Below are 24,382 nucleotides of genomic sequence, written 5' to 3'. Positions count from 1 at the left end.
AGGATCCCTGGTCCTTGATCCGAAGACCGGAACTCTGTGATTGTTTCGAGACGCCATCAGGTCTACATCTGGTAGGCCCCACTTGTCCGCTAGGAGTTGAAAGACTTCGGTATGAAGACTCCACTCTCCGGCGTGCACATCCTGACGACTGAGGAAATCCGCTTCCCAGTTGAGGACTCCCGGAATGAACACTGCCGATATTGCTGGCAGATGGCGTTCCGACCAACAAAGGATTTTTGACACTTCCATCATTGCCATGCGGCTTCGATATGCGGTTTATGTATGCAACCGTGGTGGCGTTGTCTGACTGTACTTGAACAGGCCTGTTCTTTAACAGAGGCAGGGCGGGAGACAAAACTTTCCAGAATGTTTATCGGGAGGAGTGATTCCTCCTTGGTCCACCTACCCTGGAGAGAGTGTTGCTCCAACACCGCACCCCAACCCCTCAGACTGGGATCCGTAGTCAGTAGGACCAAGTTGGGGATCCAGAAGGGACGGCCCCTGCTCAACTGCTGGTCCTGTAGCCACCAGGTCAGCGACAGACAAATCTCCGGAGTCAAGAAGATAATGTGAGACCTCATCCGACGAGGTAGGCCGTCCCAGTTGGAAAGGATTAACCTCTGCAGACCTCCAAGGTCTTTTTGGAGTCCAGGTCCACCTTCCATGCCCTCAACCACAGAATACGGCTAGCCAGGATGGACATAGTTGCTGCCTTGGCTGCCAATACACCTGCCTCAAAGGACGCCTCCTGTATGTAATAGGCGGCGGTGGTAATATGAGACACGAATTGTCTGGCATTGTCAGATATATTCTGAGGCAGCTCTTCCTCTGTTGCCTGAACTCATGCTTCAATACCTTTTGCAGCCCAGGAGACTGCTATAGTGGGTCTATGTACAGCACCTGTAAGGGAGTAAATAGACTTCAGGCATCCCCCCACACGATTATCTGTCGCTTCCTTCAGTGAGGTGACAGTGGTGACAGGCAGAGTAGATGACACCACCAAACGGGTGACATGGGGATCAACCGGCGGTGAATTTTCCCACTTTTTACACAACTATGCAGGGAGAGGATAGCAAGCTACCATCCTTTTAAACAGGGAGAATTTCTTCCCTGGAGTAATCCAGGGTTTTTGTTGTATGTCCACTAAATGGCCAGAATGCAGCAATAATGTTTTAGTTACCTTCTGGCGTTTAAACTTATCAGGTTTCTTAGACACTGTAGTGGAATCCTCCTCATCATCTGATATTTGCAGGATCTGCTTAATAGCAACCACTAGTTTAGAGACATCAAACTGTGCTGTAGATTCCTCATCAGAAGCAGTTGTGTCAGTGTCTGACGGGACAGTATTTTCTCCATCATTAGAAGAAGAATCTTCTGAGAGATTAGTGGATTGTGAGGAGGAAGTAGCCTGTTTAGATGACCCCGTGACACGAGAGTGATTTGGGGCAGTTTTATGTCTAACCAAGGATTGATTAAATTGCTGCAACTGGGTAGACAAATTATCTACCAGAGGCGGATTGACCATAGGGACAATATGTGACTGTTATGGCACAGGAGGTCCCATAGGGGCGTAAGGCGTGTCACAAGCGCATTTAACATAGATGAGAACGCCGCCCAAGGTGGCTCTTGAGTGGGTACAGGAGCTGCGGACTGACTGGGAGATGTATGGCACGTAGTACACAGACTCTCATACAAAACTTCCCCCTCAGGCAAATCGTTGGCGCATGCGCTGCATGATGCAGGAGCGTTTTCGGACTTCCCGCCCTTTTTGTTAGACATTTTCAGATATGTAACAGCAGAGCGTATTAGTACGATACAGTCAGACACAGTACAATACCTGCGAATCAATCCCCTAGTATGTGACAGTGTACACAGTACACAACACCAGCGACTAAACACGGTATTATCTGACTGAGTACACAGTAGAATACACTTAACGGTAAATACTGTGACACATTATATATGTGACCCAGATGCACCTAGTCCCTTAGGGTACAGAATACAGTTAAAGTTAAAATAAGATTTTACTTACCGGTAAATCTATTTCTCGTAGTCCGTAGTGGATGCTGGGGACTCCGTAAGGACCATGGGGAATAGACAGGCTCCGCAGGAGACATGGGCACTTTAAGAAAGAATTTGGATTCTGGTGTGCTCTGGCTCCTCCCTCTATGACCCTCCTCCAGACCTCAGTTAGAGAAACTGTGCCCGGAAGAGCTGACAGTACAAGGAAAGGATTTTGGTAATCCAGGGCAAGATACATACCAGCGACACCAATCACACCGTATAACTTGTGATAACCTTACCCAGTTAACAGTATGAACAACAACAGAGCATCAGATCAACGCTGATGCAACTATAATATAACCCTTATTGAAGCAATAACTATATACAAGCATTGCAGAAGATGTCCGCACTTGGGACGGGCGCCCAGCATCCACTACGGACTACGAGAAATAGATTTACCGGTAAGTAAATTCTTATTTTCTCTAACGTCCTAGTGGATGCTGGGGACTCCGTAAGGACCATGGGGATTATACCAAAGCTCCCAAACGGGCGGGAGAGTGCGGATGACTCTGCAGCACCGAATGAGCAAACACAAGGTCCTCCTCAGCCAGGGTATCAAACTTGTAGAACTTTGCAAAGGTGTTTGAACCTGACCAAGTAGCCGCTCGGCAAAGCTGTAATGCCGAGACCCCTCAGGCAGCCGCCCAAGAAGAGCCCACCTTCCTTGTGGAATGGGCCTTAACTGATTTAGGCAGCGGCAATCCAGCCGCAAAATGAGCCTGCTGAATCATGTTACAGATCCAGCGAGCAATAGTCTGCTTTGAAGCAGGCGCCCCAAGCTTGTTGGAAGCATACAGGATAAACAAAGATTCTGTTTTCCTGACCCTAGCCGTTCTGGCTACATAAACCTTCAAAGCCCTGACCACATCCAGTAACTCAGAATCCTCCAAGTCATTAGTAGCCGCAGGCACCACAATAGGTTGGTTTATATGAAAGGATGAAACCACCTTTGGCAGAAATTGTGGGCGGGTCCGCAATTCTGCTCTATCCGCATGGAAAACCAGATAAAGGCTTTGATGTGACAAAGCCGCCAATTCTGACACACGCCTAGCCGAAGCCAAGGCTAGTAGCATGACCACCTTCCAGGTGAGATATTTCAATTCCACCGTCTTGAGTGGTTCAAACCAGTGTGATTTCAGGAAACTCAACACCACGTTAAGATCCCAAGGTGCCACTGGAGGCACAAAAGGGGGCTGAATATGCAGCACTCCCTTTACAAACGTCTGAACTTCAGGCAGAGAAGCCAGTTCTTTTTGAAGGAAAATGGATAGGGCCGAAAACTGGACCTTAATGGAACCCAATTTTAGGCCCAAAGTCACTCCCGACGGTAGGAAGTGAAGGAAACGGCCCAGCTGGAATTCCTCCGTAGGGGCATTCCTGGCCTCCCACCAAGCAACATATTTTCGCCATATACGGTGATAATGTTGAGCCGTCACGTCCTTCCTAGCCTTTATCAGCGTAGGAATGACCTCATCCGGAATGCCTTTTTCTGCTAGGATCCGGCGTTCAACCGCCATGCCGTCAAACGCAGCCGCGGTAAGTCTTGGAACAGACAGGGCCCCTGTTGCAACAAGTCCTGTCTTAGAGGCAGAGGCCACGGGTCCTCTGTGAGCATTTCTTGCAGATCTGGATACCAAGTCCTTCTTGGCCAATCCGGAACAATGATTATTGTTCTCACTCCTCTTTTTCTTATGATTCTCAGCACCTTGGGTATGAGAGGAAGAGGAGGAAATACATAGACCGACTGGAACACCCACGGTGTCACCAGTGCGTCCACAGCTATCGCCTGAGGGTCTCTTGACCCGGCGCAATACTTCTGTAGCTTCTTGTTGAGGCGGGATGCCTTCATGTCCACCTGTGGCAGCTCCCACCGACTTGCAACCTGTGCGAAGACTTCTTGATGAAGTCCCCATTCTCCTGGGTGGAGGTCGTGCCTGCTGAGGAAGTCTGCTTTCCAGTTGTCCACTCCCGGAATGAACACTGCTGACAGTGCGCTTACGTGATTCTCCGCCCAGCGAAGAATTCTGGTGGCTTCTACCATCGCCACCCTGCTCCTTGTGCCGCCTTGGCGGTTTACATGAGCCACTGCGGTGATGTAGTCTGACTGAATCAGAACCGGGTGGTCGCGAAGTAGGGACTCCGCTTGGCGTAGGGCGTTGTATATGGCCCTTAGTTCCAGGATGTTGATGTGGAGGCAAGTCTCCTGACTTGACCACAGACCTTGGAAATTTCTTCCCTGTGTGACTGCCCCCCACCCTCGGAGGCTTGCATCCGTGGTTACCAGGACCCAGTCCTGAATGCCGAATCTGCGGCCCTCGAGGAGTTGAGCACTCTGCAGCCACCACAGGAGAGACACCCTGGCCCTGGGGAATAGGGTGATTAACCGATGCATCTGAAGATGTGATCCGGACCATTTGTCCAGTAGATCGCATTGAAAGGTCCTCGCATGGAACCTGCCGAAGGGAATGGCCTTGTATGATGCCACCATCTATCCCAGGACTCGCGTGCAGTGATGCACCGACACCTGTTTTGGTTTCAATAGGTTTCTGACCAGTGTCATGAGCTCTTGAGCCTTCTCCATCGGGAGATAAACCCTCTTCTGGTCTGTGTCCAGAATCATGCCCAGGAAGGGCAGACGAGTCGTAGGAATCAACTGCGACTTTGGAATATTTAGAATCCAGCCGTGTTGTCGTAACACTTCTAGAGAGCGTGCTACGCTGATCAGCAACTGCTCTCTGGATCTCGCTTTTATGAGGAGATCGTCCAAGTATGGGATAATTGTGACCCCTTGCTTCCGCAAGAGTACCATCATTTCTGCCATTACCTTGGTAAATATTCTCGGTGCAGTGGAGAGACCAAACGGCAAAGTCTGAAATTGGTAATGGCAATCCTGTACCACAAATCTGAGGTACGCCTGATGAGGTGGATAAATGGGGACATGAAGGTATGCATCCTTTATGTCCAGAGACACCATAAAATCCTCCCCTTCCAGGCTTGCGATGACCGCTCTGAGTGATTCCATCTTGAACTTGAACCTTTTCAGGTATATGTTCAGGGATTTTAAATTCAATATGGGTCTGACCGAACCGTCCGGTTTCGGTACCACAAACATGGTCGAATGATAACCCTTTCCTCGTTGAAGGAGGGGAACCTTGACCACCACCTGTTGAAGATACAATTTGTGAATTGCAGCTAACACTATTTCCCTCTCTAAGGGGAAAGCTGGCAGGGCCGATCTGAGGTATCGGTGAGGGGGTATCTCTTCGAATTCCAACTTGTATCCCTGAGACACAATATCTATTGCCCAGGGATCCACCTGTGAGTGAACCCACTTGTGGCTGAAATTTCGGAGACACGCCCCCACCGGGCCTGGCTCCGCCTGTGGAGCCCCAGCGTCATGCGGTGGATTTAGTGGAAGCCGGGGAGGACTTCTGTTCCTGGGAACTAGCTGTGTTGTGCAGCTTCCTTCCTCTGCCCCTGCCTCTGGCAAGAAAGGACGCACCTCGGACTTTCTTGCCTTTTTGTGATCGAAAGGACTGCATTTGGTAATACGGTGCTTTCTTAGGCTGTGAGGAAACATATGGCAAAAAATGTGACTTTCCAGCAGTAGCTGTGGAGACCAGGTCCGAGAGATCCTCCCCAAACAATTCCTCACCCTTGTAAGGTAAAACCTCCATGTGCCTCTTTGAGTCGGCATCACCTGTCCATTGCCGAGTCCACAGGACCCTTCTGGCAGAAATCGACATTGCATTTATTCTAGAGCCCAGTAGGCTAATGTCTCTTTGAGCATCTCTCATATATAGGACAGCGTCTTTTATATGCCCCAGGGTCATTAATATAGTATCCTTGTCTAAGGTATCAAGTTCCTCAGATAAGGTATCCGTCCATGCTGCTACAGCACTACACACCCAGGCCGACGCAATTGCCGGCCTTAGTAAGGTACCTGAATGTGTATAAATGGACTTCAGGGTACCCTCTTGCTTTCTATCCGCAGCATCTTTTAGGGTGGCCGTATCCTGTGACGGCAGGGCTACCCTCTTGGATAAGCGTGTTAAAGCTTTGTCCACCCTAGGGGAGGATTCCCAGCGTAACCTGTCCGTTGGCGGGAAGGGATACGCCATAAGCATCCGTTTGGAAATCTGCAGTTTTTTATCTGGAGATTCCCAAGCCTTTTCACATAACTCATTTAGCTCGTGTGAAGGGGGGAAGGTCACCACCTGCCTTTTTTCCCCATACATATGAACCCTCATGTCAGGGACTGGGGTTTCCTCTGTGATGTGCAACACATCCTTAATTGCTATAATCATATAACGGATGGATTTAGCCAATTTAGGCTGTAACTTTGCATCATCGTAATCGACACTGGAGTCAGAATCCATGTCGGTATCTGTGTCAACAATTTGGGATAGTGGGCGCTTCTGAGACCCTGACGGCCTCTGCGACATAGGATCAGGCACGGGCTGAGACCCTGACAGTCCTAAGGTTTCAGCTTTATCCAACCTTTTATGCAAGGAATTAACATTATCATTTAAAACCTTCCACATATCCATCCAATCAGGTGTCGGCGCCGTCGGCGGAGACACCACATTCATTTGCTCCCGCTGTGTTTCCCCATAGCCTTCCTCGTCAAACATGTCGACACAAGCGTACCGACACACCACACACACAGGGGATGCTCTTTTTGAAGACAGTTCCCCCACAAGGCCCTTTGGAGAGACAGAGAGAGAGTATGCCAGCACACACCCCAGCGCTATATAACCCAGGAATCACACAGTAACTTAGTGTTAACCCAGTAGCTGCTGTTTATATTGCTTTTTGCGCCTAATTATGTGCCCCCCCTCTCTTTTGTACCCTCTTCTACCGTGTATCTGCAGGGGAGAGCCTGGAGAGCTTCCTCTCAGCGGAGCTGTGGAGAAAAAATGGCGCTGGTGAGTGCTGAGGAAGAAGCCCCGCCCCCTCAGCGGCGGGCTTCTGTCCCGCGTTTATGTACAATATTATGGCGGGGGCTCATACATATATACAGTGCCCAACTGTATATATGTCAAACTTTTGCCAAGAGGTCCTAATTGCTGCCCAGGGCGCCCCTTCCCCCTTCCCTGCGCCCTGCACCCTTACAGTGACCGGAGTATGTGGGTATAGTGTGGGATCAATGGCGCACAGCTGCAGTGCTGTGCGCTACCTCAGTAAAGACTGAAGTCTTCTGCAGCCGATTTCGAAGTCTTCTTGCTTCTTTCACCCGGCTTCTGTCTTCCGGCTCTGCGAGGGGGGCGGCGGCGCGGCTCCGGGATCGGACGACGAGGGTGAGATCCTGTGTACGATCCCTCTGGAGCTAATGGTGTCCAGTAGCCTAAGAAGCAGGACCTATCTGCAGAGAGTAGGGCTGCTTCTCTCCCCTCAGTCCCACGATGCAGGGAGTATGTTGCCAGCAGAGCTCCCTGAAAATAAAAAAACCTAACAAAATACTTTCTTACAGCAAGCTCAGGAGAGCTCACTGAACAGCACCCAGCTCGTCCGGGCACAGATTCAAACTGAGGTCTGGAGGAGGGTCATAGAGGGAGGAGCCAGAGCACACCAGAATCCAAATTCTTTCTTAAAGTGCCCATGTCTCCTGCGGAGCCCGTCTATTCCCCTTGGTCCTTACGGAGTCCCCAGCATCCACTAGGACGTTAGAGAAAGTTAGATAGTTAAAGCTGTGATACACTGAAATCCACACAGCAGATACAGGCACACACAGTCACAGTGACAATGCAGATAGTTATTTTAGTAAGACAACAAAACTGCATTGGACTGGTATATATATATATATATAGAGAGAGAGAGAGAGAGAGAGAGAGTGACAGGAGAGGTACTTTGCCACCTCTAAGCTACACACAGGGTACTGGGGGTGGGTGGGAAGTGTGGATGGACCGGGCTTCCATCCATTTGGCCCAGACCAGGTCTTATAGGCTTTTTTTTAGCCCAAGAAGCTGCTTCATCAGCCAGCACCTGGGTGCTGGGTTTAAAGCAGAGTCTCTTCCATGAGTCAGGGCTCCTGAAGGCAGTTAGTGTTCAGGTGATAGGCCTGCTAGGGACAGTGGGATCTGGAGGTCTGTGCCACTAGTGTCAGGATGCCGGGACCTGAAGGGTTCCTTATTAAGTAAGAGGGAGTGAGGCAGAGCCTAACCTCCCTGGTTGTTTATACTAAAGACAGTGATCTTTGTTTTATGTATATCTTTGTTTTTGAGCTACATGAATAAAAGGTATTTATTGTTATTTTGTTGTCACAAAAGGGGTGACAGCTCTAACACCTCAGGTCCGGAACTTATGTGACCCTATTAAAGCCCCACAGTTGGAGAGTGAAGTGGAGAGCTTATTGGGGAGTAATCCAGATCTTGGGGAAGATTTTAGCATGGAACCTTTTTTTTGGTGTCACACGATAAGTGACCTTGAAAGCAATGTCCAATTAAAGGACCAGGAGCAGGAAAAGCTTAAGGAAGAATGTGATGAACACCTTAACGCAAAAGCTGGAGGAGAAGGAATCTCTTTTGTCTGACTCTCTGACCAAATTGGGAAGGAGTAGAGAAGATTGCCAAGCTCTCAGGCCAGGTGTCAGAGTTGCAGAAAACCTTGGCAAAGGCTAAACCCAGATCTGAAAACTTTGTAGTACATAGCCAAGGATGATTAGAGGAAATCTCCTGTGACCAGACACGATATGGGAGTTTGGTGCTGGCCAATAAGGCTCTGTCGCAAGATTTGGCGGAGCTTCAGAAGGAGGTTTCTAAGCTAAAACCATTGGCTATGCCTAGTTTCAGTTCAGACACAGACGTAGCTACACCAATTGTTGAAGACGTTATGCCGAAGGTTGGGTCAGAGACATTATCAGCCGAAGTGGAGATGCCATCTTCGGGGTAAATGATGCCAACGGTGGTGCAGGCTGCGGAAGAATGGTACCATACTCTATTGGAACCCGGCTATACTGTATTCCCTGTTCCAGCCAGAAGGAACAGAAAAGTTGAGCCAGAGCTGCCAGTGCCTAAGGCCCGGAAGGCTCCCTGCCATCCACGATTCAGGCGGACCAGTCCCCTAGGGTACACGTCTTGCCAGTCTAACGTGGACAGCAGATTCACACCTAATTATCTATCGGTATTTATTTAATCATTTTATAATCTCGTAACATTCTCTCCCGAGAAGGAATCTATCCTTCCGTTTCGGTGCACTCTCATTGGCGATATAGGGCAATTTCTCTCTACGACCATACCCCTCCGTTCACGCCCAATCTCGTCCGATCTTGGAAGCTAAACGGAGGTGGGCTGGGTCAGTACCTAGATGGGTGACTACTAGGGAATACCCGGTGAAGTAGAGAGATCCTCCTATGGTATTAACGTCAACAGCAGTATCACTACTTCACTGATTCCAACTACTTTCCTAATCTTCCTATGAATTACCCATTAAAGACAGTGGCAAGTTACTAAAAATCATTTCATAGTGTGTGGGCTCTCCCACCCACTAATCCAACCCTAATCCGGGCCGTATTAATACAAACAAAGTTTGTACAGATCTTTGGCAGACGGAGGCAGTTTGTGATGTAGCTACCTTCCTTTATGCAATTATCCAGGTATAATTAAGATCTGAACATTTCACACATTATTTTGCAACATAAATTGGTATTCCTTCCAGTCACATTTTTCATTATATAAATATGGCTATTCATGCAGAATATATCCTGTTGTGAGGTTATTTAAAAGGATAGCAGAGTACTAGCCCTAGACGTCAATATCAAGCTTTAGGCCTTTATCTCATTTGATCATCATCAAAAATTAATAACAAGAGTGCGCCCAAACTAGTGTCATACTTTTTTTTTTTTTTTCTCTTTGTACATACAATTTTGCATGCCACTAGTAAGGCCATCTGCCTGCAAAGTGGAAATGAGGGCCCTTCCTCAGAGGTAGAGCATTTACAGGCACTAATGTACATTCAGTTGGTATTGCCATTCCAGAGCATGGAGGAAGCTGCAGCCATTATTGCGCAGCGCACAGAAAATCCACGGGAATTTTGCAAGCAACAAGAGAGAGCCACATCAGATGGCAGTGTTTTGTTGTTAACCCCTAGGACGGGAATGTCGTAGTAGCTTGGGTGAAGAGTGGAACAAAGCCCTGAGTTCAGTGGAACCTGTTCAAGATGGAGCATGGCAGCCACAGGGGCTCACAGAAGATGTGTTTATGGAGACACGAGATGAGGATGTGGGATTCCCGGCTGCTCATCCGTTGACAGGGAGTGAGGAGGAAGCGGTAATGGAGCTGGGAGAGGTTGACTTGATGTCAAGTGATCATCCACCTCCATGTGGCAGGAGAGGTACTTTGCCACCTGTAAGCTACACACAGGGTCATGAGGGTGGTTGGGAAGTGTGGATGGACCGGGTTTCCATCCATTTGGCCCAGACCAGGTCTTATAGGCTTTTTAGCCCAATAAGCTGCTTCATCAGCCAGCACATGGGTGCTGGGTTTAAAGCAGAGTCTCTCCCATGAGTCAGGGCTCCTGAAGGCAGTTAGTGTCCAGGTGATAGGCCAGCTAGGGACAGTGGGATCCGGAGGGCTGGGCCACTAGTGTCAGGATGCCGGGCCTGAAGGGTTCTAAGTAAGAGGGAGTGAGGCAGGGCCTAACCTCCCTGGTAGTTTATACTAAAGTCAGTGATCTTTGTTTTATGTATATCTTGGTTTTTGAGCTACCTGAATAAAAGGTATTTGTTGTTTTTGCACAAGCCTGGTGGATTTTTGTAGCAGAGCACATTCTAGCAAGACTCCTGTTACAATATATATATATATATATATATATATATATATATATATATATATACAAAGCGCGGTCTGAGACCAGATGTACAGATGGATCCATGTTTATCTTGACCTTTAATAGGATTAACTGAGGCTGGGCAGTCGGACTTAATCCCCTACTGTAATGACTCAATCCCCTGCTGTATTGTTCTCTGTATTGTATTGCAGCTGAGAACAATAAATGAAGGGTTTATGTTTATAAACCACGTTGTGCCTAGGCGCAGCAAACTGGCCAAGATAACCATGGACCCACCTGTATATATCAGAATACTCGTACAATATATTCTGGCACAGGTACACTTGTTCTTAACTAACGCTGTCTTTATTTTGACATGTAGAATACTTAAGTGTCTGTAAAATCACAGCGCTGTGGACAGGCGGATTTACAGAGGATACCTTGCCCTGCAGTCCCAGAGACCAGTTGCAGCTATGCTTAGAAGATGGTGCACAGTGGGGGTGATTCCGAGTTGTTCGTCCGCTAGCTGCTTTTAGCAGCATTGCACACGCTAAGCCGCCGCCTACTGGGAGTGTATCTTAGCATAGCAGAATTGCGAACGAAAGCTTTGCTAATTTTCTCGTAACGATTACCCCGCAGTTTCTGAGTAGCTCCAGACTTACTCTGCCATTGCGATCAGCTCAGTCCTTTTCGTTCCTGGTTTGACGTCACAAACACACCCAGCGTTTGCCCAGCCACTCCCCCGTTTCTCCAGCCACTCCTAAAACGCCTGCGTTTTTCCGCACACTCCCATAAAACGTCCAGTTTCCGCCCAGAAACACCCACTTCCTGTCAATCACACTACGATCAGCACAGCGATGAAAAAGCTTTGTTATGCCGTGAGTAAAATACCTAACTTTTGTGTAAAATAACTAAGCGCATGCGCTCTGCGAACCTTGCGCATGCGCAGTAAGCGACTAATCGCAGTATAGCGAAAATCGGCAACGAGCGAACAACTCGGAATGACCCCCAGTGTCTCAGTCAGGGAGTGAGGGAGAGTGTGAGGCAGCTCCAGGGTGGGAACACCAGCAGTAGATGGCATCCTGGGCTGGGGTAGGGGTTACAGGTCAAGCGCCGTCTCCCTTATGATGGTCCTCACCACCTGGTACTATGGAGTCTTATTAAAGAGGGCATTAGTACACCCGCCCTGCACTCCTATGCCCTGGTGGATATAGTGGGGTCCCTGCTCAGTGACAGTGTCCACGCCAGCGGTGCAGTCCGTCTCCCTAGACTGCGTTCGGAACGCGATTTAATGGCAGGTCCAACCTGGGGGACCCTCTTACCTCCTCCCTTCATAGCAGCCACGCGAACCAGGAGAGCGCTGCAACCGTGTGCCCAATGACGGAGCGTCCCCGCCACAAGTACCCGGGAACTGAGCCAGCGGGAGTATGCGACGCTGCTGGGGAGGTGACGGAGCCGCAGGGCAGAGTGCCACTCTGACATATAAGCGCTGCGGCCCATGAAGTCTTCTAATTAAAAGCTTTTTCAGGGCTGCCCAGTGCAGCCCCCCTGTTAAGTGTCCTGCTCTGCAGGGCACCAACTCGAAACTGGAGGCGGGGTTATAGATGAGGCCCCAATGCATCCTGGGATAAAGATCCATCTCTACACCCTGATGTTTCCCTGTGGAAACCAATGTACCCCGCTGCAGAAAAAGGGTATGGGACAGCAATTTTATTTGATATGTGGTCTTTATCACTTAATTTATAAACATCCTAGATAGGAGTACAAGTCTGCCGGCAGACCCCTTACCGACCCGGACTCTAAACAGGACCTATACTGAGGAAGCAGAGGTAAAACCTGGACAATTATACATATATTGTAGATGATAACTAAGGACTTATATTGAGGAAGCAGAGGTAAAACCTGGACAATTATACATATATTGTAGATGATAACTAAGGACTTATATTGAGGAAGCAGAAGTAAAACCTGGACAATTATACATATATTGTTGATGAAAACTAAAAGACTTGGGGTGCTTATCCCAGTGGCGGAGCAAAACACTAAAAGGTGATTCCCTCTAACAGAAAACCACAAATACTAGAAAGTTGGAGAACAATATTGTATATCATTTATGGTCTGGGAGTAGACCGCTACAAAGTGTATTCCAGTACCAAAAAGAAATACGTGTGTTTATGTTAAATGTTCAATGTGAGTTACTTCTACTTAATTGTTATTCATTGGTGTATACCGGTATTAGGATGTTTTTAAATTAAGTGATAAAGACCACATAGCAAATAAAATTGCTGTCCCATACCTTTTTTCAATGAATTTGTGTAATAAAACACAAAATATTTTTAGAAAGAAAAATTGTCATATATTGGGATTTATTGTTGCGCTAGCGTAAAATTTGAAGGTATTTTTGAGGTATACCTTATTCACTCCGAGCGGCAACAACATTAGTCACTAGTTGAGGCTAAGCGCAGAGTTTTACCCCCACTGTTTTATCTATTGACTCAGAACTTGACTCTGCCCAGGTTATACAACAGAACCTGACTTAAAGTGACTGCTCTGCAGAGGAATCCAATTGAGGCAAAGATTCTAACGGGATGTTGTGCAGGTGAGACTGTGTTTATACCACATATACCCCTTATCCCCATTCAATTTTTTTCCCTTTAAATCCAAGCCCCTGCAGTTCCTGTAAGCATCTGCTTCGCTATGACAATCAACAAGTCACATGAGCAAACACTCAGGGCTGTAGACGTAGATCTTACGACCAGCTGCTACAAGCATTTAGAGGCGTCACTGGTGACACCTGGAGCAGATGGGAGGGAGGAGGTAATGTAGTGCGCGCGGCAAGAGCAAAAAGGGGGTGTGGTCTCATGGGTAGGGGCGTGGTCTTGTGGCCCGAATCTCCGTTTTGTCGCTCCGGGTGTCCCGGGGGTTGTGCGCTGCACCCGAGGACTAGTGTGTGTGGTGCTGGCTCCTGCATAGTGACAGGAGCTGGGAGCTGCATGTACAGTAATGTCACAGTGCAGCACCTGGCATTTTGGTGTCACCCCTCAGCGGGTGACACTCGGGTGCGGGGCGCACCCCCTCTTTGACGCCACTGACCCATGGGAAGCTTTACGTGGCTTACCAACGTGTTAGTAGCCCCAAGAATCTTTTTTGTTAGTCCATGATTAAAAACTGCAAATAACAGGCAAAATTTTACTTACTAGACATTTATTTTTTAAATATATTTTGCTTGAAGTTGTCTTTATTTTTATTAATAAATTCTCTCAAAAGATATAACAACTATATTAGGAGAGTTAGGAGAACTATTGTTTATTCTACACAAGAGAGTACCAGGCGAGGCAGCCATGTTGGGCGCACTACACAGGTTATACTGTGCGATTAGCAAAACATGGCAGTAAGGCATACAAGGGTAAAATGAAAAGCAACTAAAGGACACCTAGTTCTGCAGCTTACACAGTAAGAAAATGGTCTTACGCTGTAATTGCTTTTAGATAATTTTCTCCTTTATAACAATTTTAATGTGATCTGATGGGAAAATAACAAAAGAGGGTCCAGTTACATTTTTAAATAATTTACAAAAAATAAATTATCTGTCCAAAACATACAAAAATAAAATATCAGTCCCTCACCACATAACTGAACCTAAGGATGACATATTATAACACAATTTACGTAATTTTATACCTTTTTCTGAATTTCTGAACTTTGGCCAACGGGTGCTGTGAAACAAATTCTGATACTCTAGGGAGTCATGATTGAAAAAACAGGATTTTGGTACTCACCGTTAAATCCTTTTCTCCTAGTCCGTAGAGGATGCTGGGGACTCCAAAAGGACCACGAGGTATAGACGGGATCCACAGGAGCTTGGGCACACTAAAAAGACTTAAAACTGGGTGTGAACTGGCTCCTCCCTCTATGCCCCTCCTCCAGACCTCAGTTATAGGAACTGTGCCCAGGAGAGACGGACAGTACAAGGAAAGATTTTTGTTTTAACTAAGGGCTACCAAATTACCAGCCTACACCATAAACATACCGTACAACCGGAATAACGCCAAACCAAATAACAGTATGCATAAAACTCCAGCAACCAGCTGCAACAAACCAATACACAACTCGTGTACAAACTAACTTAACCAGTAAGAAAACACAGTGCAAGTAATAGTCCGCACTGGGACGGGCGCCCAGCATCCTTTACGGACTAGGAGAAAAGGATTTAACGGTGAGTACCAAAATCCTGTTTTCTCTTACGTCCTAGAGGATGCTAGGGACTCCAAAAGGACCATGGGGATTATACCAAAGCTCCAGAACGGGCGGGAGAGTGCGGACGACTCTGCAGCACCGACTGAGCAAACGCCAGGTCCTCATCGGCCAGGGTATCAAACTTATAGAACTTAGAAAAAGTGTTCGAACCCGACCAAGTAGCTGCTCGGCAAAGCTGTAGCGCCGAGACACCTCGGGCAGCCGCCCAAGATGAGCCCACTTTCCTGGTAGAATGGGCTTTAACCGATTTCGGCACCGGCAGTCCTACCGAAAAATGAGCCTGCTGGATCGTACTACAAATCCAGCGTGCAATAGTCTGTTTTGAAGCGGGATGACCAATCTTGTTGGCCGCATACAAAACAAACAACGCTTCAGTTTTCCTAGTAACAGCTGTCCTAGAAACATATACTTTTAACGCTCTTACAACATCCAGAGATTTTGGAATCGCCACCTCTTCCGTAGCTACCGGAACCACAATAGGTTGGTTAATGTGAAATGAAGAAACCACCTTCGGTAGAAATTGTTGACGAGTCCTCAATTCCGCCCTATCCGAATGAAAAATCAAGTACGGGCTCTTATGCGATAAAGCTGCCAATTCCGACACTCGCCTGGCAGATGCCAGCGCCAAAAGCATAACGACCTTCCAAGTGAGAAATTTCAACTCAACCTTAGGCAAAGGTTCAAACCAGGAAGACATGAGAAACCATAAGACGACATCGAGGTCCTATGGAGCTACAGGAGGTACAAACGGCGGATTGATATGCATCACACCCTTCACAAAGATCTGAACCTCTGGGAGGGCAGCTAACTCTTTTTGAAAGAAAATAGACAAAGCTGAAATTTGCACTTTGATGGAACCCAATTTCAGGCCTGCATCTACGTCCGCCTGTAAAAAGTGGAGAAAACGACCCAAGTGAAAATCCTCCGCAGGAGCCTTTTTAAGCTCACACCAGGAAACATACTTCCTCCAGATACGGTGATAGTGTTTCGCCGTAACCTCTTTCCTAGCCTTAATGAGAGTTGGAATGACTTCCCTGGGAATACCCTTACGAGCTAAGATCTGGCGCTCAACCTCCATGCCGTCAAACGCAGCTGCGGTAAGTCTGGAAACACGCATGGACCCTGCAACAACAGATCCTCTCTTAGAGGAAGCGGCCAAGGATCTTCCACCAGCAAGTCCTGAAGATCTGGGTACCAGGCCCTTCTTGGCCAATCTGGAACGACGAGAATCGCCTGAACCCTTGCTCGACTAATGATCCCCAGCACCTTTGGAATGAGAGGAAGTGGAGGGAACACATACACCGACTGGAAGACCCACGGAGACACCAGGGCGTCCACTGCAGTGGCTTGTGGGTCCCTTGATCTGGAACAATACCTCGGGAGCTTCTTGTTGAGCCGAGACGCCATCATGTCTATCAACGGAATTCCCCAGCGTCTTGTCACTTCTGCAAATACCTCTTGGTGCAGAGCCCACTCTCCCGGATGGAGGTCGTGTCTGCTGAGGAAATCCGCTTCCCAGTTGTCCACCCCCGGTAGGAAAACTGCTGACAGTGCGCTGACGTGTTGTTCCGCCCAGTGAAGGATCTTTGTGGCCTCCGCCATTGCCGCTCTGCTCCTCGTTCCGCCTTGCCGGTTTATATGGGCCACCGCTGTGATGTTGTCTGACTGTACCAGGACCGGTCGATCCTGAAGAAGATTTCTTGCTTGGAGCAGGCCGTTGTAAATGGCTCTTAACTCGAGAATATTTATGTGGAGACAGGCTTCCTGGAGCGACCATTTTCCCTGGAAATTTCTTCCTTGGGTGACTGCGCCCCAGCCCCGGAGACTTGCATCTGTCGTCAGAAGTACCCAATCCTGGATACCGAATCGGCGTCCCCCCAGGAGGTGATGAGCTTGTAGCCACCACAGGAGAGAAATTCTGGCTCTGGGAGATAGACTTATCTTCCGGTGAATGTGTAGATGAGAACCGTACCATTTGCTCAGCAAGTCCCACTGAAACACGCGGGCGTGAAATCTGCCAAATGGAATGGCTTCGTACGCCGCAACCATCTTCCCCAGAACCCGAGTACAATAATGGATCGACACACTCGTCGGCTTCAGAAGTTCTCTGACCATCGTCTGCAGTTCCCGAGCCTTTTCTTCTGGAAGGAATACCTTCTGTAACTCCGTGTCCAGAATCATGCCCAGAAAAGGAAGCCGAGTGGTCGGAATCAACTGGGATTTCGGCAAATTGAGCACCCAACCGTGCTGTCGCAGAACCGATAGTGACAACTCTACACCTCTCAGCAACCGTTCCTTGGACCTCGCCTTTTTCAGGAGATCGTCCAAGTACGGGATAATTGAAACCCCTTGTTTGCGAAGAAGAACCATCATTTCTGCCATGACCTTGGTGAAAATCCTCGGAGCCGTGGAAAGCCCAAACGGCAACGTCTGAAATTGGTAATGAGAATCCTGTATAGCAAACCTGAGGAAAGCCTGATGTGGAGGATATATCGGCACATGTAAGTAGGCATCCTTTATGTCGACTGATGCCATAAAATCCCCCCCCCTCCAGGCTGGCAATCACCGCTCGAAGGGATTCCATCTTGAACTTGAAGACTTTCAAGTATGGATTGAGGGATTTTAGATTTAGAATTGGTCTGACCGAACCGTCCGGTTTCGGTACCACAAAGAGGCTCGAGTAGAACCCCTCCCCCCGCTGGGACGGAGGGACGGGAACAATGACCTTCTGTAGACACAATTTTTGAATCGCCGCCCGGACCACCTCCCTGTCCGGAAGAACCACTGGTAATGCCGAAATTAAGAACCGGTGAGGGGGCATCTCCTGAAACTCCAGTTTGTATCCTTGAGACACGATTTCTAACACCCAAGGATCCAGGTCTGATTGAATCCAGACCTGGCTGAATACCTGAAGACGGCCCCCCACCGGTCCGGACTCCCCCAAGGAAGCCCCAGCGTCATGCGGTGGACTTGGTAGCAGCCGGGGAGGACTTCTGGTCCTGTGCGCCTGAGGCTGCAGGAAGTTTTCCTCCCCGACCTCTACCCTTTGAGGCGAGGAAAGATGAACCTTTCCCACGCCTGTATTTGTTGTGACGAAAGGACTGCATTTGTTGATGTGGTGCCTTTTTCTGTTGTGTGGGAACATAAGGAAAAAAAGAGGACTTACCCGCAGTCGCGGTCGAGACTAGGTCCGCCAGGCCATCCCCAAACAAGACAGTACCTTTAAAGGGTAGAGCTTCCATAGACCTCTTGGAGTCGGCATCAGCATTCCATTGATGGATCCACAAGGCCCTCCTGGCAGATATCGACATGGCATTGGTCCTTGATCCCAAGAGACAGATGTCCCTTGCCGCGTCCTTTAGGTAATCCGCAGCGTCCTTAATATAACCGAGAGTTAGAAGGACATTATCTTTATCAAGAGTATCCATGTCACTAGCTAAATTCTCAGCCCATTTAGCAATAGCACTACTCACCCATACCGACGCCACAGCAGGTCTGAGCAATGCACCCGTATTAGCGAAAATGGACTTCAGACACGTCTCCAACTTGCGATCCGCCGGATCCTTGAGAGCTGCCGTGTCAGGAGACGGAAACGCCACCTTCTTAGACAAACGGGATAGAGCTTTATCAACAGTTGGAGATGTCTCCCATTTTTCCCTGTCATCAGAGGGGAAAGGATACGCCATATAAATCCTCTTGGGAATCTGCCATTCCTTATCCGGCGACGCCCAAGCCTTTTCACAAAGAGTATTCATTTCATGAGAGGGGGGAAACTTCACCTCAGGTTTCTTTCCCTTGAACAAGCAAATCCTTGTTTCCTGTACCGCAGGTTCATCAGAAATTTGCAAAACATCCTTTATAGCCACACTCATGTACTGAATACTCTTAACTAATCGTGGATGTAACGCAGCCTCAGTGAAATCGACCTCGGAATCAGAGTCCGTGTCGGTATCCGTATCCCCCACCTGAGTAAAAGGCCTCTTATGGGACCCGGATGGGGTCTGTACCTGAGATAAAGCCTCCTCCATGGACTTTTTCCACACCTGCGTCTGTGACTCAGACTTATCTAACCTCTTAGATAAAGAAGCTACATTGGAATTTATTGTATTAAGGAGTGCTGGTAAATCATGAGTCGGCTGCGTCGACAGTGCTACATCTAGCCCCGCATCCCCCCTTCCCATAACCTCCTCTGGTGAATAACATTCAGGCTCCGACATGTCGACACGTAGTACCGACACACAGCCCACACAGAACCGTCCCAGCAAGGTGACAGGCCCACAATGAAGCCCAGAAGAGGAGACAGAGGGAGTATGCCAGCTCACACCCCAGCGCCTGTATATTGGTACACGAATATATGTACCCAGCGCTGCCTTATTATCAAAAAGACTGGTACCCCACTGCGGCTCCCCTCTGGAGATGCCCCCTTTACTTGAAATCAGCGTGGAGGTCCCGGCAGCGTCTCTCCCTCCGTCTGGTGCAGGGAGAAAATGGCGCGTGTGAGCCGCGGACCGAAGCTCCGCCCCCTTCCCGGAGGCTTCGGCCCGCCAAATTCAAACTCATGTAAAATGCCGGCGGGGGTCTGTAAAAGGCACCCACAATCATATGCCGCCCTTACAAAATTCAGTAACATGCCTCCCAGGGCGCCCCCCCCCCCCCCCCCCCAGCGCCCTGCACCCAGTGACAACCGTTGGTGATATGTGTGTGGGAGCATGGAGCACAGCGTTACAGCTGTGCTTTACCTTCCGTCACTGAAGTCTTCTGCCGTCCTGAAGTCTTCTGATCTTCTCATACTCACCCGACTTCTGCCTTCTGGCTTCTGTGAGGGGGTGACGGCGTGGCTCCGGGAACAAGCAGCTAGGCGCACCAAGTGATCGAACCCTCTGGAGCTAATGGTGTCCAGTAGCCGAGAAGCAGAGCCTTGAAACTCACAGAAGTAGGTCCTGCTTCTCTCCCCTCACTCCCACGCTGCAGGGAGCCTGTAGCCAGCAGGGCTCCCTGAAAATAAAAAACCTAACAAAAGTCTTTTTCTAGAGAAACTCAGTAGAGCTCCCCTAGTGTGTGTCCAGTCACTCCTGGGCACAAAGTCTAACTGAGGTCTGGAGGAGGGGCATAGAGGGAGGAGCCAGTTCACACCAAGTTTTAAGTCTTTTTAGTGTGCCCAAACTCCTGCGGATCCCGTCTATACCCCATGGTCCTTTTGGAGTCCCCAGCATCCTCTAGGACGTAAGAGAAAAGTTTATGAACCACTGGGCAGGAAATTCAGCATGCGAAAGAAAGGATTGGCAGATTCTGCTTTTTAGCAAATCTGCAACCCAACCTGAATAACCCCCCAAGTCCCGCCCAGCATTGCGATCGCAATCTATTTACAATCGCATAGCTGAACAGAAAATAGCAGATGCCCCCTGCATATGCAGCTGCACCGCCACCATTTTCTCTATCGAAACGGCTGTGTGTGACATCACGCAGCCGCCCCGGCCATCGCTGGGGAGGACAAATGTTCAACGCTGCCCACTAAGTGACTCCCAGCATTGAGAAAGCTATTCTTCCAGAGAGAGGGTGTTTAGGAGGTGCTGCCATTTCTCCTGCCATTCCGCCATGCCCCCTTCACCCGTTCTTGGCTGTCCTGGTTACAATCTGTTACACAAGCTCACAGGAATGGAAGGTTCTTCTGTCATAAAAGTAAGTCTACATGCCAGTGCATTGTTGCACCAAAACATACTCAATATAGTTTTTTTTTTTTTCTTTTTCATTAAAGCAGGCAAACAGTAACTGAAGAAGCAGATGTTTCAGGCTAAAATATCCCCTTGTTCAAGTGCACAAAAATGTCTGTATTTATACATTGTACCTGGCAGTGCTCAAAGTGGTCTTGGGGTGGTGGTGGAACTCATCCTCCCCTCATTAAGCAAAGCCAGGACCAGTGCAAGGGATTAGGCACCCCCCTGGTTGCAAAACAAAAAGGGGTGTGGTCTCACAAGGATGGGTGTGGTCACACAATAGTACCCCCAATGCAGATTACGCCTCACAGTAGAACAGTTTTAGGAGGCAGGTCTCTCCTCCCCGGCCAGTGCCATCATACCAGTGATATTTGGGAAGATGACGCTGGACACTCGAGAACAAAGACTCTGGCACAGTGCATAGTGGGGAAGAGTAGAAACTGGGGCCCCTCCAGCAGCCCCTCCACCAATGCATGTCTTTCTGTGTTTTTGCAGCGTTTTTATAACAACATGGTGATGACACTGTAGCTATTAGCATCTAGCAATTTAATAAAGTAATAATACTGAAATAATTATATGTCAATGAGAGTCAGAGATTGACATAAGCAAAACAGATTTTACTGCCGGGAGATGCAAATCCGACTTGTAAGAAGATCCATGGCGGGTGTTCCTGCGTGGTGACTGGGGTAGTGGCTAGCAGTGGCAGGTGTGTTGGGGGCATGTTAGTGTCAGGGACTGCGTTGAAAGACGCAGTTCCACTGGCATCAGCGCCTATGTTTCGTCGGGCATTCTGAGCAACCAATGTTCGATGGTGCGGGTGATGTCTGATCAATGGTGCGCCATTGTGCGCTCAGCGTGGGATCTGCATCGCGGCCGGTGGGCGTCTATTGATGCAGAATCAGCATAAAGATGCAGAAGCGGCTGGGACAAAAGTCGCAGTCTTTATTGTGTTAATGTCTGAATCACCCCCAATGTCTTTATCTTGGTAAAGATTATGGGTCTGATTATGAGCAATACGCAAGGCCGGATACGGGCGTATCTAGCATTTTTATGCAGACTATATATAACTACAATGAATATACAGATCTTTGTGTGTTTCCAATCAGTTGTGAATAGGATGCATCTCACCTATTTCTTTACACTGTGTCGTAGGCATATGGCGAGAGTTCAACCATATTATTGAAAATTGCATCTAGCTATGGCTGCCAGGACATTTGAAACTGGACATATCTAGAAGACACATGCTGGATGCATTTCAGTCTATTCAAATGCATGGTGCATTCCTGCATTTCTGACTATGCAGCATACTCCCATGCATCTTGTGAATACTGCATTTGTAGGACTGAATGGATGACCTGGCAATTCTATGGATAATTTGTCTTTAAAGTGTCTTTTCAATCATTCTTACTAAATAGCTGTTATGTGACTAAGCTTAATCCCACTGGTAACCAGGAAAGTGCCTCAGTGTGAGGTTCTTTCAGAGAAAGACATTATTTCACGTTGCCATGACAATGAGCTTAACAGATGGCTTAAAAGCCTGAAAAAAAACTATTTATACATTTCTGTGTTTACATGTATTGTTACCAGCTAATGATCTTTAATGATTTCAGAGGTTAGATTGAACTTTACCTGAAGAAATAGTTATGGATACAGGGTATTCTTTCAGTTTTCTTCACAAGGGAAGGATCATCGGTTTCTGTGAAAGGTACAAGACAATACAGCCTCCTGTTACAAGTGATTTACTACACACTGGGGGTAATTCCAAGTTGATCGCAGCAGGAAATTTTTTAGCAGTTGGGCAAAACCATGTGCACTGCAGGGGAGGCAGATATAACATGTGCAGAGAGAGTTAGATTTGGGTGTGGTGAGTTCAATCTGCAATCTAAATTGCAGTATAAAAATAAAGCAGCCAGTATTTACCCTGCACAGAAACAATATAACCCACCCAAATCTAACTCTCTCTGCAAATGTTATATCTGCCCCCCTGCAGTGCACATGGTTTTGCCCAACTGCTAAAAAATTTCCTGCTGCGATCAACTTGGAATTACCCCCACTCTTCTACATCTTGCGATATATACTACTGAAATCTCAAAAACCATACAGATAGTGTTTTAAATGTTAGATATTTAAGCAAATACATACTGCATGTCCCTAGGAAAGATCTGTAATATTCTGTGTGCAGTGCCGTATCTTTCTCCTATTTATTATTTTATCACAGTGGAAGCAATACGTATCAAGCCCCCTTGTACTGTATTTATCGTCTCAGGGTGCAGTGTCAGCCTTGCTCCTTGTAAAACCTAATTGCAAAAAATGTTGTGCAAATCTATTTATTGTGTATCATATTGTCACAAAGGGTGCAAATGTATCACCTTTTAATACTGTAGGATGTAATGATAATCCTCTTTATTGTGTATCTGCTTATCACATGGGGTGAGTGGCCAAACTTCTCTACTGAGTATCAATTCATTTCAAAGGATTCAGCGCCAAACCTCGCTCCTGTGTTTCACTGTTTGATGTGGGGTGTAATACGAATGCTTTCTCCTGGAAATCAACTCATTGCAAGGGGTGTAATGTCAAACTCCCTGCTGTGTATCATCTTATCACATGGGGCACAGTGGCAAATCTCACTTCTGTGTATCACGTTATCACATAGGGTACAGTGGCAAATTTACCCCCCGTGTTTTATCTTACTGAATGGGGCACAGTGCCAAATCTCACTTCTGTGTATCACGTTATCACATTGGGTGTTATGGAGAAACCTCCCCCTGTGTATCATCTTATTACATGGGGCACAGTGCCAAATCTCACTTCTGTGTATCACGTTATCACATCGGGTGCTATGGCGAAACCTCCCCCCGTGTATCACCTTATTACATGGGGCCAGTGCCAAATCTCACTTCTATGTATCATGTTTACACATAGGGTACAGTGACAAATCTACCCTCGTGTATTACATTATTGCATGCCACATCTCACTTCTGTGTATCACGTTATCACACCAAGTGTAATGGCAAAACCTCCCCTGTATATAATTTTCATACATGGGCACAGTGCCAAATCTAACTTCTTTATTTCACACTATTACATGGAGTACAGTGGCAGATCTCCCTTCTGTGTATCACCTTATCATGGAGTGCAGTCACACTTATCTTATATATCATCTTATCACAGAGTGCAGTGACATTTATCATATACAGTATATTGCCTAATCACCGAGTGCATTGACACTTATCCTGTATATCACCTTATCACAGAGTGCAGTGACACTTTTCATATATATCACCTTATCACAGTGTACAGCGACACTTATCCTATGTATCACCTTATCACAGTGTATAGCGACACTTATCCTATGTATCACTTTATCACAGTGTGTAGCGACACTTATCCTATGTATCACCTTATCACAGTGTGCAGCGACACTTATCTTATATATCACCTTATCACATTGTGCAGCAACACTTATCTTATATATCACCTTATCACATTGTGCAGCAACACTTATCTTATATATCACCATATCACATTGTGCAGCAACACTTATCTTATATATCACCTTATCACATTGTGCAGCAACACTT

The 24,382-nt window shown here is 47.6% G+C and overlaps 1 protein-coding gene and 1 pseudogene across 4 annotated transcripts in view; one reads left to right on the top strand and one right to left on the bottom strand.

Moving 5' to 3' along the window:
• Positions 1–24,382, bottom strand: part of CYFIP2 (cytoplasmic FMR1 interacting protein 2) — a 147,457-nt gene that overhangs the window by 99,544 nt on the left and 23,531 nt on the right. For 3 of the 4 annotated variants that reach the window (XM_063928384.1, XM_063928387.1, XM_063928385.1), the window contains exon 2: positions 22,431–22,497. The exons of the other annotated variant lie outside the window; for it this stretch is intronic. The gene's annotated coding sequence lies outside the window, so the exon portion shown is untranslated. The remainder of the gene's footprint in view (positions 1–22,430; positions 22,498–24,382) is intronic. 4 annotated transcript variants of the gene reach the window in all.
• On the top strand, positions 9,288–9,406 carry LOC134939055 (5S ribosomal RNA; annotated as a pseudogene).

The sequence above is a fragment of the Pseudophryne corroboree genome, chromosome 6 (genome assembly GCF_028390025.1).
Source record: "Pseudophryne corroboree isolate aPseCor3 chromosome 6, aPseCor3.hap2, whole genome shotgun sequence".
NCBI classification, from domain to species: Eukaryota; Metazoa; Chordata; class Amphibia; order Anura; family Myobatrachidae; genus Pseudophryne; species Pseudophryne corroboree.
Note: the sequence above shows the minus strand (reverse complement) of the source record. Positions and strands in the feature narration are given on the sequence as shown.